This window comes from Enoplosus armatus, chromosome 24 (assembly GCF_043641665.1).
Source record: "Enoplosus armatus isolate fEnoArm2 chromosome 24, fEnoArm2.hap1, whole genome shotgun sequence".
Taxonomy (NCBI): domain Eukaryota; kingdom Metazoa; phylum Chordata; class Actinopteri; order Centrarchiformes; family Enoplosidae; genus Enoplosus; species Enoplosus armatus.
The window spans coordinates 1030965-1046675 of record NC_092203.1 but is presented as its reverse complement, the minus strand read 5'-3'; positions in this window follow the sequence as shown (position 1 = coordinate 1046675).

The window sequence follows — 15711 nt, the reverse complement described above, 5'->3', positions numbered from 1 at the left end:
TTAGTATACTTTTTCTATTCTTCTTTTTGTGACTGTGTGTGTGGGGGGGGGGGGGGGGGGCATGGGGGGGTCAAATGACAAAATGGGTGTGTGTACTTTAGATCAAAGAGAAGAAAATGAAATGTTCCTATTTTATCAAGACTGTTTCGTTAAAGTCAAAGTAAAAATCGAGTCTCGATTCATGTATGATTATGAGTATTTAGTTGTGCCAAAGCTTGTTTACGTTTAAAGACACAGTACGCGCAAAATACAAGAGCGACCCAAATCCCACATTTTCTCTCCACCCACTGACTTGCAACTGTAAATGTGGACTGCGTCGCGTTCGACGTCAACTCCGAGCTACGAGGAACATTCGTAGACTTTCACTTGCGGACGCCACAGCAAACATTAAAACCTCAAACTTCCCTTTCAGTCTCTGTCGTCATTGACTCCTTTTGAAACTTTGACGTTTTTTTTTTTTAAAGGCACAACCTCCGATCCAGCCTCTTGTCCACGTTTTAGCTCTTAGCTTAGCTTAGAACACTGCATACTGTTTGTGCTTGTGATTTTTGCTGACAGACTATGTGTATGACTATTGTGATACAGAGAAGAAAAAGACAGAAGAAGAGTGTTTTGCAGCACCGCAGAGCGCAAAAAGGGGCAGGGGGGGGGGAGAAAAAAAAAAAAGTACAAAATTAGAAGTGTAAACATAGGAAACACCCCTAAGGCAGAACCGTGCATGCAGCGCTGTATGGGGAATTGCAGTGCGGTCTTTCCACACCTCCCGACGTTCCCTGTCTGCTGGGCCCACAGATTCTCATCCACATCGCAATCGGATGTCTTCGGGAAAATTGCTATTATGATGTGCACAAGTGACTAGAATGTGTGGAGGTTGAAGTAGGTTTTGCTGTCTTGGCAGGTCACGCATTCTCTGGACTTGGCTCTGGGACTGGCTCCAGCCCGCGACCCCTCTGAATGAGTCCTAAAGCAGTCTTCACAGCCTATCCTACCCTATATCTATCTGTCTATATATCTATATCTGTATCTGTCTGTCTATCCGACTTTTTGATGACATCTAGTCTAGTCTAGTTTGTTCCCAGAGTGTGCCGGTGTTTTGTCCAGCGGGGCCACGCAGAGAAGGGCGACCAGCTGGACCTTAAGACCCCTGCTTTGTGTTTGGAGCCAACTCCTAGATTCTAAGAAGAAGAAGACGACCTGCACGTGATGAAAAGCGGACACTGCGCAGCGAGTGACCTAACCTCCAGCCCACCCCCAATCATAATTGAGGGAGAGAGAAAAAAAAAAAAATCTTTTGATTAAGATGCAGTCTGTATGCAGGTAATTAGTCCATGCTTGTCTCTTTTGAGTTTAGAGGAAATCATCAGCGAGGGGATCTATATTCCGGTTCAGGCCACTTGATAGTTTGATTGGAGAAAGCAGCTGTTTCCAGCTGAGCGTGTTGTGTATTTCAGCAGACGATAGATGAAAAAAAGAGTAGGCTGGTCCTCAATAGCAACAAGAGTTCATAGATTTCCTGAATGAAACAAAATATAGGCCGAATAGACAAATCTTCATACTTTATTAGGGTAGTTCTGCACATCGCCAATGTTACCACGAGCCCAGCTTTATTCATTCCCAGTCACAATAGTGCACATCAAAATATTAAACACTAATGTGATGTGATGAGTCCTCTAGCCCAGGGATACTCGACTTGCTTTGCCCGGTGGGGCCAGTTAATAAACAAACATTAGCAGGCCTTTCTGCCAGAAAGCCTTTCTAATGGGTGATTAACGTTCCGAAATGTTTAGGTTTGGGCACCAAAACTTCTTGGTTAGGTTTTGGAAAACATCACAGTTTGGGTTAAAATAATAATAAGTCAACATTGACTTTTGGTCCCGGGGGCAAGTCCTGCCTTTCTGCCAGAAAGCCTTTCTTCAACTATCCCAAGCAACCGCAGAGGGACATTATTGAACATGTACTAACTGGTATAAACAAACATTCCCAGCGTGAATCAATTCATTTTCACTGTGAATTAGAGAGTGGTTGGCGGGGCCACCTGGCACCCTATCGCAAGTTGAGTATCACTGCTCTAACCTGTCTCAACCTGAGGAGCTATACTATGCTATAGCTAATGGTAGGACCGACTTAAAACATTGTTTTTTTTTTAGGAGTTTCCCCTAATTCAGCCAGTTAGCAGCTACTTTTAGCCGTAGTATGTTTTGTGAATACGGGCCCCTGGTTAATCAGGGCAGATCCCAGGACAGACTAACTCTTGACAAAAGGATTCATTGTCTCCGATGCAGTTTGTGTATGTACCGCACATGTTTGTCGCAATTCTCCCGCTGTACTCTGGTCCTCTCTCGTAGAAGACATCTTGATCTCATGAGATAAATGAAGAAAGGTTTTATGTATGCAGAATATTGTTCCAGTACAAGTAAGTAAATACTTATATACAATATACAGTTATGCTGAGCACTTTTGGACCAACAGATTCTGCCAAACACATGGAGCACATTCTAACTCCAGACTGGGACGCAGAGTTTTGAATGAAGAAGAAGAAGAAGCGATAAGATGTATGCTGCTGCTGCTGCTGCTGCAACTAATTCCTGAGAAATCTCCATTCATTTTCCAGCTGACAAGTGCGAGCTCATTCCTCATGAATAATGAAGGCTTTGGTTCGGAGGTTATTTCGGTGTCTTTGATCAGGGGTGTGACACGCTGCCAGCGGCTCTTATGCTCATTTACAAAGCCCCCGTCGAACTATACGTGCTACAGACCAACAACTTATTGTTTGTATTGCCCTTTTGTTTTCTCTCTTAGTGGTATGTATTCAAGTTTTGGAATCATTTCTATTTGAAACTCCCAACACCATGCCTCTTGGCCTGTTTAAATACCCACCAGAGCATCCAGCTTCAAAATTGTTATTCTCTCCGCTGTTATTCTTCTTTTTTTTTTGTTAAATGTCTTTTTGGTCTCACTTGATGTAGATCAACTCCAAATTACGGGTGTAAGATGAAAGCAGCGACATGAGCGGATTCAGTCTCGCCCGATAAGACGAGATACACAATGATCAAAGACAGCAGCAAGAGCTGAGAAGTGTGTGTGTGTCTGGAGGAGGGGGGGGGGGGATCCATGCAATCGGCGAATTAGCGGCAGAAAGCACATTTGTCAAATCTTGTGGAGCAGTGTCAGTTAACAGTTTTTTCCGAGGGGCCTGGAGTGAATGGGGCTGATGGCAACCAGAATGGACCGACCCCGGGGGGGGGAGGCTAGGGAAGATGGACAAGAGAGAGACGGAACTTTGCCCCTCCAGTCTTCCTACAACGGCCTGGTAAACAAGTAAGTGTCTACTGCTTCCATTGACCTCCATTGTGTTTTATTGTGTGTTCAAAATGTCAACATGCATTTAAAAAAAAAAAAAAAAAAAAGCTACACTTTTCACATTTATATCAAACTCTGTGCTGTACAATATTCCATGGCTGCTTCTCTAACCCCCCCCCTTCCTTTTTTTTTTCTTTTCTTGTTTGGTGCTTATCATCCACTCACTGGGTTTTATTAGTCTTCATTTGTTCCATTTCCTGTGCCAGATCCCAGCACCCCCCCCCACCACCACCACCACAACTATGTGTGTGTGTTGAACCTATACCGTAGGAGCGAGGCATGGTGGAAATGTGTGTGTGTGTGTGTGTGTGTGTGCAGGTGCAGCAGTTAAGCTATTATAGCATATTCTTGTAGGGTTTGATAAAAAATCTGTTGTGCCACTTCCTGTGTATGTAAGCATGTCTGTGTGTGAGCGAAAGAGAGGCTGGGATGGGAGCAGGGTTGAGAGAATTACATATTATTAGCTTGGCTCTTTTTTTTTTTCTGCTGACGAACTGGGCAACGGAACAGACTGCTGAGCAGCAACTATGGGGGAGTAAAGAGGAAGACGGATGCGGCTCAATAAAACTTAATTGTACAAAGCGTTACTGCCCCCGAAGCGAATGTTCATGACCCTGACGGCTATGAATCACGGTCAAGTGCACTGCCGTAAATTCTCAGGTAGTAGCCCCACCTCGCAGGGAAATAAGGTCTTCGTTTGATGCTTACATGTATAGGTTTTAGCATATATATTTGTTATTATATATATATATATATATATTTATATATATATATTTATATATATATATATATATATATATATATATATATATATATTTATTAACTGGGGGGCCAGGCCCTCGTCTCGGCTTGCGAGCTGAGCAGCTCAACATGACCCATGATTGATTGATTGATTGATTGATTGATTGATTGGGGTGGTCTCCTCATCTAGGATCCAGGTGGCCCGAGGGTAGAACTGCTCATGATGCGTTCAGCCAAAAGAACCAGTCTTTGCAGGGGCCGGGGGGGGGGGGGGCTCCCGTGTAAAGGCTTACCCGCCCTCGCCACCTGTGGTCTGGCCCCCTCCCTCTGCCCCTTACAGGTTGCAGCCACACAAAACCAAAGCGTACTGGTTCCATCAGATAAGACGGCAGACGTTCCGTTACCTACGGCGAAAAACTGAGATGTGTGTGTGTGTGTGTGTGTGTGTGTGTGTGTGTGTGTGTGTGTGAGTGAGAGAGAGAGAGTGTGTGTGCGCGCGCCCCGGCCTCTCTTAACTCTCCGTCTCGACTCCCTGCTCCGTCTCTCTGGTCTGTCTCGCTCTCTGGTATAGTTAGTAGGTCATGCGGGGACCAATAAAAAGTCATTTCCGCTCGGCTGCTTTTCAAAATCCCTAATTACAGAGGCAACAGCAATACACATGCACACACAAGCACACACACACACACACACACATCCGCCAGCTCTAAAGCCCTTATCCCCAGCCCCCCCCCCCGCGCATCCCTCTCCCTCTCCCTCCCCTTCTCACTTCTAATAATTTGGTCAGAATCCAAACTCCAAACTTGGGTGTCTGGGGAGCAAAAAAAAGTGTCTTTTTTTTTTTCTCCACATTTTCAGATTAAAAGAACCAACATGCCACAGAAATTTACACAGTCAGCCTTTTATTATGGTGTGTGTGTGTGTGTGTGTGTGTGTGTGTGTGTGTGTGTGTGTGTGTGTGTGTGGGGGGGGGGGGGGGACGATTGGATCTCTTCGTCACGCTGTCATGCCACAGTAACCACGGAAACCATTGTGCACCATGCGAAACATTCTGATGGTGCGTTCACGTTGAGCACATTTTTTTTGCAATCTGTGTGTGTGTGTGTGTGTGTGTGTGTGTCTGAACATACATGTAATGCTATTGACAAGTAGCACACCACAGTCGCCGGAGAAGAAGGAAGGCCATTTGTTCCTTTCCCCTCTCTCATTCCACCGGAAATAACTAACTCCCGACCCCCCGAAGAAATCTTTGCTTTGTCTGCTTTCATGTTCATAAGAAAGTCAGAATGTGGTTTCGGGACCGATTTCTTTTTTTTTTTTTCCTTTTCCCTGTTGCTTCTCATGGCAGATGGACCTCCAGGCACTGACAGAGATAATCAGAGCAGAGAAAAGGAAGTCACTCGAGGGAGTTTTGAGTTTTTCTGTCTGTTGACCAGGGTGTTTTTTTTTTTTTTCCTCTTCTTCTTCTTCCTTTCTTTTCCCTTTCTGGCAGCGGCACTATTTCACATTCCCACAGTGACCACGGTAGCTTGATACGTCTCTTAAAAACCAGTCCCTCATCCCATTTTCTTCATATGCGAGATTATTGACATCGAAACTCAAGCAGCTTCTCTGAGGCGTTAAATATTCATTACTAGATAAGCAACGATCAAAGTTAACGTTTGAGGGGGTGGGGTGGGGGGGTTCATATCTTGTAATAATTGTAATATTTTAAGGACAAGTATGTGAAAGGCGCCGGATTGCTGGCACAAGCGCAAACATGCGTCGGGGCATGTGAAGTCCTCCGAACACACTTACACTCGGACACACACACATGCGAGCGAACAAGGCCCCCGCGGTCGCGGTGTGTTTCTCGGTCACTGGCTCCGCTAAGAATGAGAATTGGTGCATCGCGGATGAAGGGCTTGTGGCGGACTGTCCCTTCTCTCTCTCTCTCTCTCTCTCTCTCTCTGTCGGCCTCTCTCTCCCCCTCTTCACCCCTTTCTACTTTCTCTAGATTTGCCATCCGAACACACACACACACACACACACACACACCAAGTAAGCGTTACCTGTCCAAAAGCTCTCACTTTCAGGCTCTGTGTCACGCTCTCACACTCCACGGTCAAATGTGAAGAAGAGGCTGCGCACACACATACATACATACATACATGCAGTACAGGTTCCTTGTACTTGAGACAGGTCTTCGTCCTCTCAGTCTGGTGGGTGTTGGGACACAAAACTGGTCTCGCGTCCTGACAAAGTGTCAGGTTAAGTAACGGCCCTAGCTCCCAGAATTAGCACAATTGAGGCTGGGGTCGTGAGGGCAGAAAAGTCAGGGACAGGGGGGGTTGGGGGGGGGGGGGCTATGGCATTGCAACATGGCATGGTTTATGGTAGAGCCGCTGGGAAAATGTCCCCACCACTAATTTGACATTAATTACATATGCGTTTGCGTTTGAATTGTAATAGTCCTGCTAAGGTTAACACTATAAAAACACTTAGGCATATTCACGTTATACTAGAAACTGATATACTTGGCTAACATGAACTGTTCTTGTCCTCTGTCTTCCCCAGCTTGAGATCCCATCTGTGTGGCTGCAGGGTTCCGTCACGTTATTTCCTCTTCATTCAGCAGTCTGGATTCGCGTCGTGGGCGTGAGACGCGAGGCCAGCAAATCGTCAAACTTGCCAGTACATGCATTCGGTGAGCTGCCTTATCATCCAGTGCTGCGTTACGTCCGTTTTCATTTGCCTTTGTCGCTGACGCAGACGCCAGGGAGAGGGACAAGGAAAGGGGACGAGGGACGGCCCCGGGCCAGGCCAGCATCAAGAAAAGAGGAGCGGACAGGTGAGAGCGTGACGTTCCCTCAAAGAGCACGTCCTCCGCGATCTGAGCGTCGTTTTTTAAAACCCGTTTCCGCCGTCGCTCGTTCTGAGCGGCCATTTTGTTTTTTTTGTTTTTTTTGTTGAGGTGTGTCATTTAGTGGTCATTGGTGCAGGTGTCAGAGAGAGACGGACCTGTGTGCACCTCCCTCTGATGCAATTTACCCCACGTGATAGACCAAAGCTGGACAAATACAGTCCTAATATATTGTGTGGAAATCCAGGAAATGCAATGTTTGTTTTTTTTTGTTGTTGTTGCCAGATTTATAGCCCCCCACCACCGCTCTCCAAATCAAACCTACACCCTTGGTTACAAGTGTTGTTAACTTCTAAACGCCACCCGGTAGTAGCAAAATGCACGGAATTAAAGTTGTCGTAAACAGAAACATCATCATTAAACACAAAAAACAACAACCCTTCTCTTCAGCATCTGATTACACGTAAATGAGACTCCTGTTGACCAAGGCCTTGATGGTGATTTAAGCTTTATTGCCGTCATTTTATTTATTTATTTATTTATTTTTTCCATCCCCCTCGCCGCCACTTCGGCTTGATCGTGGAAAAGCTCGGAGTGGTGGTGGTGGTGGTGGTGGTGGAGGGGGGGGTTGTACTCTGCTGCTGCGCTGCTTTTCAACTCTAGTCCCTGGACGGGCTATTAGAGCAGCTGCAGTGCATAATTGCAGACCCACTCCGCGCATGCTCCACTGCTGAGCGTTTTCCGACTTAAAGAGTGAGGGGGGGGGCCAGCATACAGAGTAGGCCTTGACCGGCTACTTTATTGCAGTTTTTTACATTACAGGTTATCAGATTTGTCACTCATTTTCATTCATCCTGCCACATTCATACATTTTTACTATGGACGGTGCAAAGTAGAATATATATCCCTGATAAATAATGCAGTTATAATGAATAAAATAAGATTAACATCCATGTCTAATAAAGAGGAAAAGTAGTGATCGCCAATTGCCGGGGGGGGGGGGGTGGTGGGGGTCAACACTTAATGGCTTACCACTTCTGATTTGCGCGAACCTTTTTGCAATGCCGATTTTTCCCGCCGCTGTGTGTTTGTGCAGGATGAGGGCCGAGCCGCCGCTGCTGTTCGTCACGCTCATCGCCATGGCAACGGTGGCTGGCGGGAAAAACAAGGAAGGTCTCTCTCTCTCGAGTTCATGTAATTGTCTTACAAATATTGATCGTTGCTGAAGCCCAAATCTCCATTATCTTCCTCACATACACTTTACATTCTTTGTTTTATCTTGTGGTATTTTATTTTGTATTTTTGCATTCGGAGGGAACGCATGTAAGTTATGTAATGTTAGCCATGGCCGCTACCACAGGATGCGCATGAAGCTGGGGGTGCTCGATGCTCGAACTGATTGAAATTGTGCAACAGTGTTCAGACGGTGGTTCTTTGTTTGACGGTCCAAATAACTGGAGATAATTATTCGGACTGTCTGGACGCTGACTTTCATATTTGCACTTGGCTCAGGTGAGCACCCAATGGCTTAAATTTGCTTTGTTCATACGTGCGGTTCCCAGTGACCCAGCAGTCGCCAGCGCAACTGGTCGAACTGGGCTGCTCAGGCCGGCCACGAGCAGCGCTGCCGTCGACTTTGAAATAATCTCGAATCCATGCGTGTCTGACATAAGCAGTTAATAAATCCTCATTCTGTCCGCAGAGAAAAACACAAACCCTCCCAGTCCGGGTCAGAATGCACTGACTGGCGCTATGGCAACCGTGTCCCTGGCAACGGGGACTGCGGAGCAGGGTTTAGAGAGGGGTCATGTGACCAGCAGAACAAGAAGATGAAATGTAAAGTACCTTGCAACTGGAAAAAAAAAAAAAGAAAAAGACTTTGGAGGTAACACACACACACACACACACACACACACACACACACACACACACTAGCGCTCCAGTGGATTATGAAGTTAGAGAAAGCCAAAGCCTTCATCAGACCAACCACTGACACTGACTGAATAACTCCACAGTATGGGAATAGACAGAGGTGGTGGAAACAACATCACGAGTGCCTGTAACATGTGATGCAACCCAGTGCAGCAGCAGCAGCAGCAGCAGCAGCAGCAGCAGCAGCAGCAGCCCTGCATAGATACCATAAATAATGAAACAAAGGGTGAACAGAGCTCAGGAAACCCCAGACAGGCTATTTAACAATACAATCTGATTCAGTGCCGTTTTCGGGTGTGCGCCGTGATCTGTGTATGGAAATAGCCATCTGTGTCGAGATAAGTGACCAGAAACCACCTAGGATGATACCCCCTGCTCCTGGCCCTGATACGCCATCGTCGCAATACCTGCACGTCATTGGCACAGGGATTAAAACAAAAACCCCGAGGTCGGAAAAAGGTTGAGAGGCAAAACATGCGACAGGTCTCTGGAATGGACTGTTGAACCGCATTCCGCTCTTGTGTAAGTATCAATAGATCAGTGGTGTCGATAAGCTCAACATGAGCTCAAGTTGGCGTAAATGTGCAGCGCTGAAATGCGTCGACCGGGCCGTTTGAACTTGGCTGCACATCTATATTAATACAATGCACATGTAGATTCGTTGCCAGGTCCACAGAAACCCTGACGCAGGCTGCCGGGACAAAGATACCGACTTGATTTGTCAAACTCGTATTACGATTGCATTATTATATTGTGTCCCATGTCAACTATTGTCCCTCTTTCATTTCAAGATGGCACATTTGGAACTAGCTCTGTGAGGATTGTTGTGTTTGACGGCAGAGGAGGTCCGCCGGCTGTGATCTCGATGTGGTGTCATGTGACTTTGATCTCATTTCTTTAATGACCTGATTCGGCTGTCGCCGTGAAAACACACACACACACACACACACATGACACGCGCATTCCGTCAACCCCTCTCTGTCTCTCACACACACACACACACACACCTAGCGTGTCTCCTGCCTTTGATGTAGGCTGGAGAAGAAAACCTTCGTCAATAAATAAACAGCTCCCTGCAGCGAAGGTTTATGTCTGCCGTCGCCATTTCATTCACTGATTTCGCATGCGTGTCGTTCATCCTGATGTTTGTGAAGTTTTTTTAAATTATTATTATTATTATTATTATTTTCTATGAGAAGAAACCATCCAACCCGCTCGCAAAAGATGTGCCAGTGTCACCGGGTGTGTCTTGGCCCCATCTCTGTCAACGCATGCATTGTTGGACGCGTCGCAAAGAAGATGTCCTCTTCTGAAACCTATAGAGGGACTGTTGGGGCGTCACCAGGACACTAAATCATGCTATTTCTAATGTATTTGGTTGTGTTTTCTGTATTTGCAGCTTGTTGTTTTTTTTGTTTTTTTTCCAATTGCTGTGCGTGTGCTGTCAAACTGGTGAAGACGCTTTCTTACTTTGCCTGTGTTGCGTCTATTTGCACGTGTTTTCTCAAGCCGCGGCGCGTTGAGCTCCCAGGGCCGTCGCAAAGATTCGCTTTTGTGAGCGTATGTTAATTCCTAAAGAAAACCGCGCGAGTTGCCTTGTACCCCCGAACAATACGCCACGGCCCGACAATGGAACTCGCACTGATGAAGCGCCGATAAAGAAGGGAGAAAATTGCCTGTTCAAGGCTGTAGGAATCAAAGAGGATGTGAGAGAACAGCGCAAAAAGAAAGATGAAAATGAAGGAGCGCGAGGCAGCCTACAGGGATGAGACAGAGTCACACACACAAAAAAAAAAAGGAGATCGAGAAAGCCTGGCAGGCTTTACAGACTATTGCAGGATAGAAACCCAAAGGACAATTTATCTCATTTACTAATGAGCAGGTCATAGTCAATGAGTTAAAAAAGCTTTTTTTTTTTTTTTTTTTTTTAGATTGGAGCGAATTGACGTAAACTAAAAGTAGAAAAGTCTCCTTCTTTTCTGAAGACAACTGTGTCGGCTCATTGAGTCGTCCAATCCAGTGGCAGTGTGTTTGCAGGCAGAAGGCCCCCCAGCAGCAGAAGGCCCCCAGTCGACATGTGAGGGTATTTCTGTAGGCCGATCATCAGGCTGGATTTCGTTTCTCGTCATTATTCGAATCGATGGGGGGGGGGGGGGGGGGCGGCGAGCCAGAGGATCTGGGACCAGGGTCGTGATTGTGTTTTATCTCGTAACGGGGGCTAAAATAATTGTTTACAGGGTCGTGAACTTCTGTCTCATAGTGCTTATGGATCTCTGCCAAGTGTTTTAGCGTCTGATAAACATGCATACATTTCATTGTATTTATGCATAATTCATCTAAATGAAAGTTAATATCGAAATCTCCAAAAGCAGAACGGGAGCCGGCTCCTCTGCCGCGGGACCAGCTCCCGGTTTGGGTCCGGGAGGTAGGCACACTTTGCTGCTATAGGCCTAGACTACTGGGGGGGGGGGGGGGGGGGGGGGGGGGGGGGGCGTCCCATGATGCACTTACCTCCTCTCTCCTCCCATCCCTCTCCATCTTTTCGCGCTCACGTCCCATTAATACGTGTTACTAACTTTGTGCTTCCCTCGTCTCGCAGGCGTCCATGGATCGTTGCTGCGGACCACCCGCTGCCTTGAGCCTGTGTGACCGCCCCCCCACCCCCCCCCCCCCCCAACTGCTACAACTATTATTATTAGTCATACTTCTGTGCCGTGCATTTCTAGACCTGCTCTGTTTGTAAAGTGCCATGAGCTCACTTTTGCTGTGATTTGGCGCTGTACGAAATAACATTTGAATTTGCAAAGACCCCCCCGATCTAATTGCCGGGGCGGGCAAAGTGTCACAGCGTGGGTGATATTTCAATCTGATGTTCGCAGCAGGAGAAGAAAACACATGGAAAAAATGACACACAGGCTCTGGGGCTCCGATTTACACACTCGCATGGTTTTCCTCTCAGTTGTTATAATGTGTGTGTGTGTGTGTGTGTGTGTGTGTGTGTGTGTGTGTGTGTGTGTGTGCGTGCGAGATGCCCCGCGCCAGGACACAGCCTCAGAGTTTCCATTCACATCCCTGGTGTTTGATTATTCATCCTCATGATCGAGAGGGACGGCGAGTTTGTTGAGCCCGACTGCGACGATGATGATGATGATGATGATGATGATGATGAGGATGATTATGATGATGATCACACCCTCACCATGGCAACGCACACTCCCCAACCTCTCCCACTTCCTCCCGTGCGAGTGAGACACCAGCGACTTCCGCGATTAAGTCCGGGTCAGACGCGGCAGCACAAGACCAACCCATGCCTTTTACAAAATGCCTCGCCCGAAGACCTGAGACACTTCCCGAAACAGTCGCCTCTGAGCATTTCACCGCAGAGACGCCATTTGGAATTGAATCCAATTAACTGTGTTCTGTTTGTCCTCTTGATTCGCTTTTTTTTTTTTTCTTTCTGCCCTCCCAATCTAGGTCAGCTCTGATCTTCTGATCTCTGTGTTCCATTTCATCGGAATCGACACTGGAATAAACAGTGTGTGTGTGTGTGAGTGTGTGGTTTTCTCTCTGTGTTGCCATGGTTACGGTTATGATGTTGGCGTTACAGCGCCGGTGGGAGGGGGATAAATAGATAAAAAGGCAAAGCATTGTACCAAACGATCATAATGATATTACACGAATGGAGAAAACGCAACTGATGAATTGATTGCCATTTGGGTGCCGCAGTCACTCACATGCATTCCTCACCTTGCTCCCTGACTGCGGCGGCGTTCTCACATTTGAGTTTGTGTGTCTTAACAGTCCTGATGTGGAGTGGAGAGCCGAGCCCCCCCCCCCCCCCCCCCCCCCAGCGCACATACATACGGCGAGGAAGTGTCCAGCAGGAGCGACGTTTGCATATTCACAGGTTCTGGATGTGTCAATGAGGGAAACGGAGCTGATGTGCTTTCAAGTATTTTTGACAAGGCGACTGAACTCTCTGTGGAAAACCCATATCTGGGATCTGGGGTCTGGGGGGGGGGGACTATTTAAAGTTTGAAATGTGTGTGTGTGTGTGTGTGTGTGAAATGCTGCGCGTAGTTTTGAAACAACACACGTTGCACAAGCTTTCAACAGCGGGCGTTTATTATCGTAACAGTTTTGTATCAACACAGGTTGCTTCTGATATATCTATAACACACTTAATTGAATTCAAAATTGCAAAGTAATGCTGAGCTGTGTGTGTGTGTGTGTGTGTGTGTGTGTGTGTGTGTGTGTGTGTGTGTGTGTGTACTGTGCCAGGCAAGTGCTCTATGTCGCGTCGAAAGCGAGGCGTCTATTCAAATAGTATTTTACACGACAAAGTATAGGAGTAGGTACAAACAGCCGTAAAGCATCATACAGACAAAACAAAACAAAACAAGTCACCAGAGACAAAACCAAAGTAACGAAAAGGACCTGAATGGCACTGAATGTTTTAAAGAGTAAATCAACTGTGATTCGTTGAAGGCAGCAAACTGTTGTTTCACTGCTATATGGCCCATGTGGGAAATACCTAAATACTTTTGGTACATACGTGTTTGAGGTACTGTTAACTACTACTTACACTACTACTACATAAATCGTTTTGTACATAATTAAATAATGTACTACTTATTCCAGTAAATAGTAAAAACCTACTTTATTACAACTTTACTACTCACTCCACTACATGTATCCTGAGTTACGGTCCCATATTGTACAAAGTGAGATTTCCGTGTCTTGTCTTGATTATAAAGCAGGTCTGGGTGCTGGAGAAACACCGCGAAAGCATCAAAGCGCACAGCCCCTATTCAGACACTTGCGCCTCGAAATGAGTGGTCAGGACTTGTGTGATGTCACAACTGTACATATGCCACGCCCCCCCCCCCCTCAGCAGGTCATCTCCACCCACCAAGTACAGGTACTGACTTATTGGAGCGCTCTGCTCAGGACTACTCTCAAGAGGGGGAACTGGGGGGGGCTGCATAAAGGGCCAGTAGAAGATAAATAAGGACTTTTTTTGAACTGTGAGTCATGCAAAGTCCCAGAATGAAAAAAAATATAGAGCTGGAAGTGAGCATGATATGGGGGCCTTTAACAGCATGCTGATCTCCAGTGGTTTCACCTATTACCTGGCTGCAGTGACTAGAAGTGTACTCCGGGGTGTGTCAGTACACTGTGACATCACAGCGGGTGGGTTGCATGTGCAAATACCATAAGCTTTTCAAAAAAAACAAAAAAAAACGCACAAGCATGAAGTTGTCACCAGTGAGGGGCGCTATGGCAGGCAAACAACAGGAAGCTGTGTTCTTTGGGACTTGTCAACCGGGCCAGTTTGACAGGAGTCCTGCGCAGGCGTTGTCCAGAATCCAATCCCAAAGCCAAAACACCCGCTACATTTAGGGCTGATTTACCCTTTAAAGAGTCATTCCGTTAGCATCTCGCCGTGCCGTTTTGGGGCGTTCTGACTCAACTGAAAACACATACAGTACACACACAAGGTGGTTGCCAACGTAAAAGGAAACGTCTCTGTTACATTATACGCGGGTGTTTCCTTTTAGTTTTGGCGTTCACATTACAGATTTCCAATATAAAAAAATATGTCATCTTAATGCAGGGATGTGCTCCTGACAGAAAACAAAAAATAAATGAACGAATCAGTTGCTCTTCAATATGGTGAAAATATTTCGTCGTCACTTCACTGATGCCTGTTGAGCTGAATAGCAATACAAAAAAATAAGACTACAATTCACAATGTCTTTAGATCACTATAAAGTACATGCTCTGTACACTGGGAGGTAAATATACTTCGTATACTTCAAAAAGAACACAAGGACCACTTCCCCTCTCTTTGGAATGATTCGGTATGTGATATATCAAAGCTCCAACTTTGTGTCGTGTATTTACAGCAATGCGTTTTTTCAAATTGACATTTGAACATACAGTGGTGTATTTTGAACTAGTGACTTGGTTATTACCTTTGTATTGTACGTAACATTGACTTTTAAGTATAGATCTTTTTAAAAAAAACAACAAAAACAATGTGTTTTATAGCAAACTACCAAATGAAACGAAACCTCAAGTCGTTCAGCGACTCTCAGGTTCCTCCGATGCGATCGCTCCAGTTTGGCAGTTCAGTCCCTAACTACAAAACAGAGGGTGGTGATTCCGAGCTATCATGGCGCGCAGCATTTGTTTTTGTCAGATTCTGTTTTACCAGGTAAAATACATTCTGCGTGAAATGCGGGAGGACAAACCCGCCGCCAGCTACCTGTATCGGTCAGGCGTCAAGAGCGCTGATCTAGTGGTTCCGGCCAGCATCTGAACACTCAGGGTCAGAGACTACACCGAGCCACCGCGTTTGACAGCGCAAAACCCCTTTTCAACCTTCGGCCAAAGTAATTCATGATTCTCCATCGGCTGACTGAGACCGTCAATCGTTTTCGGGGGAACTGGAGTTTTGGAGGCAAAAATGGTGTATCATGGCACGGAGGCGGGACAAACTGCGTGCTTTACTTTCCTCGACGACTGAGTCACCGCCGGATGTGGGGCCGAGGCGTCTTCGGGGCCCAAGGGGCCGGGGCGCTGCTCTTTGGGCGCAGTGATTTCTAACCCCAGGACGGATGGGAGAGAGGTTGCTTGTTTAGACCCACATGGCTTTGCTTGTCAAGTTGAACAATTTACCTGTTTTTTTTTGTTTTTTTTGTGTTCTTCTGAAGGGACTTTTGTGCACTGAGGATGTCAATGTCCATGTCAGCTAACCAACCAGTGATTCCTGCCGGTGATATTTGTCTTTGTACAATCCTCTTCTCTCTCTCTATCTCTGTCAAAACTCTCCC